We start from the raw sequence: 3,409 nt of genomic DNA, 5'->3' as shown, positions 1-3,409 counted from the left end.
TCTTTATATAGAAGTTGCTGGAGCAAGTTGTGAGTTTGAAGTGATGTGTACCTTGGTTTGTGTGATGTGGATAAGGTGGCTAATGAGAGGATGCCACATGGAGGCAAGTGGGCACACTTGACCCACTTGTGGGGTAGAATACTCATCTCAATATAAAATAATGATTTTAATTAATAGTCCTTGAAAAATAAATAAAATATGAGTTCTGGGGGTTAAAAATGGTAAAAATATGAATTTGTTGAAAAAATCCCGTCAAAAACGTCAAAAACGGGCTTAGGAAGCGAAAGTAGTCGAAAACCAGGCAATATGGACCGACCCTGCGAGGTTCGGCTCTAAGAGAGTGAGAACCGAGAGAAGGGAAAGAAGGAGCCGAAGGGGGAAGAAGAGACCGAAGGTCTGAGGGTCTCGGTCCGAAATGAAGAGGGAAGCGAAATAGACCGAGCCCTCAGTCTATTTCGGTTGTAGGGAGCTTCGGTTCGGTCTGCTGTTCGGTCCGAGGTGGTGGTTCGCTTCTGACAGGTTCGCTTCTAACAAGCTCGGTTCCTAAGAGGTTCGGCTCTAATAGAAGGGTCCGGTTCCTAAGAGGTTCGGTTCCTAAGAAGGGTTTCGACCCTAATTAGCTGTTTTTCGATATAACTCTCCGTTTCAAGCGGTTTTTGGCCAAGTTAAGGGTCGGGATGACTAAAAAAATTTGAGAGAGATCTTGAGAGGGATTTGAGAGAGATTTCACATACTTGGAGAGATTTAGGAGAGATTTCACATACTTGGAGAGATTTGGGAGAGATTTCACATACTTGGAGAGATTTGGGAGAGATTTCACATACTTGGAGAGATTTGGGGGAGATTTGATCTTAGCCATTATTATCGTATAATCTCGTAATGCAAGGTTCGTGAACCCCGTTATGCTTTGTTTATGATTGTTTTAAGTCCCCGAAAGGGTCCTTAGTCGTGTTTTAATGCGTTTAACTCCCTTTTTAGGGTTTTTACATTGTTAACACATAGATTCTTCAAGACACTTGAATTCTTGACATACAAATGTACCTTTTTATATATAGAATAACTTTTAACATTCAAGTACAAATTAAGTTTGACCGGTTTGACTTGTTGACCTTGACTTGTTGACTTTGACTTGAATTTGAGGGTTGTCACAGCAGCCACCATGGTTGGCCGCCATGGTGGTTCATCTCCGGTTTCCGGCCAACAAACACACATGTCAACACCGACTGAAACACACACATACATGCTAAAACATCCACCACACAGGTGAACTTCACTCTTGGAGGAGGAGGACGTCGAAAGGAACGTAAAATGAAGTAATGGCAGCGGCGGCACCAACAGACGGCGGTACAAACGACATGAAGGACGACGAATGGGAGGAAAGGAGTGTATGACTGAAAACGACAGCAATAGCAGCCACGACGCCCGTCTTCAACGGTAGCAGGAGCAACGACGGAGAGATGGTGGTTGCGTCGGTGGCTCTTCAACAGCGGCTAGGATGTGGCGGTGGATGGAGGCATGGGGGTATAAGGGTGGCGGCCGAAGACAATGTCCTAGGGTTAGGGTTTTGGGGTGATACACCCTTAAAAGGGGAAGGGAAGGGACCGGGTTCAAGTCCTGTGTCTTCATTCAAACTTAATCCCATATTTACACTTCCAATCCCTCCCCCTCAATTCTTTTACAAACTAAGTCCACTAATTACCAAACGGCCCCCCAGCTTTAAGAATTTATTAAAATTCAAGTCCAAAAGTTACCATTTAACCCTCAATATTCAAAAATATAACTTTTAACACCCCAAGGTGTGCACCCCGCTAATTTATTCGACTTTAAGGTTAAAATAAAAATATAAAAATACATCTCGGAGTTTTAGGGTTTATTATTTATTTATTTTATTTATTTTCTTATTTTATTTTATTTTAAACGGAATGATACAATTCTCCCCCATTTAAATTAGATTTCGTCCTCAAATCAGCTCTTGCCTCTACTTCAAGATGCACTCCCCCAAGCAACCAAGATGAACGAAAATCCGCGGAATCGATCAGTCCCAGAGCTTCTAGGGCAAACGTCGACGCTCTAACTCCGCACCAAAAGGGCATCACCGCAATGAAAACTAGCCGATATCATATTTAACTGAATGACACTCTTACTATACTCAAATACCCAACTGTGCTATCCACTATCAACACTATGACTCATCCCCGATCAGATGATAACAGACAAGCAAAACCTCAACCTGAGCTGCTAAAACATTAGGGACTAAGTACAAGCACGCCCTACATATGCTATCATAACTAAAATTAATACTAATCGAAGGGAAAATCCAACAACTGACGATAACTTGTCGTGAAACCCGAAGATTTAGCAGTTGCACAGAAGTATGGAACTCAGAGAAATCTAACTAAAACCGAATATTGGCACAAAGTCTTCCTGCTACGAGGTTCCACTCTCCCCCACTTGAAGTATGCTAGAATCTGAGAACTCTATTGTCACACCCCAAAACCGGAACGGCGAAAACGTTCGGGGGTGGAGGACGTCATGTACAGTATCACAACAATGTAAAGTAGTAAACAAGCAACAACATCATCCATTGCATTAATAATATAATTTAATACAAGTGTGTTCTGTCAAGTTATGTAGACACCAAAAATATACATCAAAATAAAAGATGAGTCTTGAACGAGCTCCATCTTCTCAAAACCTGGCACCGGTACCTGTCTACTGGTGACCTGAGAATACAAGTTATTTTGAAAGAGTTTATCAGCTTTAAAGCTGGTGAGATCATAAGTATATTAATGTCTGTGTTTGTATGAAAGTGTGTGTAAGTCTGTAATGTATAAGTTTTGTAAAAGTTTGTAATTGTTTGAACTCTCCTAGAAAACCCTATGTTTCCTACTAAAAGTAGCCTTCTACCAAGGCATCTAGTGTCTGTATGTGTGTCTCTTGTAAGAGTATGTATTTTCCCAAATCTGACTATCATTAACCAAAAATATAGTTTCTACATTATTGTTTATTGTGTGAATATCACAAAGTAAATGTGAAGGAAAAATGATATAGTACTATAGTGTTGTATTAAGTAACTACTGCTGTACTAATTACTTTAAACCAATTGTTATTTAAAGTACCATGTGATCGGCCTGTATCCTGCTACCGACTCTATAGAAAAACGACGATGTAAGACGTCGTAAGAAATGATGTTTGGCACCCGTAGACTTGCAAATCCCACTGTAGCGAGAAGCAAGGTGTAGGATAGTCAATCCGGTATAGATCTATACACAAAGTCATACGCTCTCTACTTAAGGAGATTCTGGATACAAAACGGGTCATAACAGGTAGTGCCATGCGCCACGTTAAGTGGCTCACATAACTGTAAGTAATGTATATGTATATGTATATGTATGTGCTAGCTGTATTG

The sequence above is a fragment of the Lactuca virosa genome, chromosome 1, assembly GCF_052849685.1.
Source record: "Lactuca virosa cultivar CGN04683 chromosome 1, Lactuca_virosa_CGN04683_v6, whole genome shotgun sequence".
NCBI lineage: Eukaryota > Viridiplantae > Streptophyta > Magnoliopsida > Asterales > Asteraceae > Lactuca > Lactuca virosa.
Note: the sequence above shows the minus strand (reverse complement) of the source record.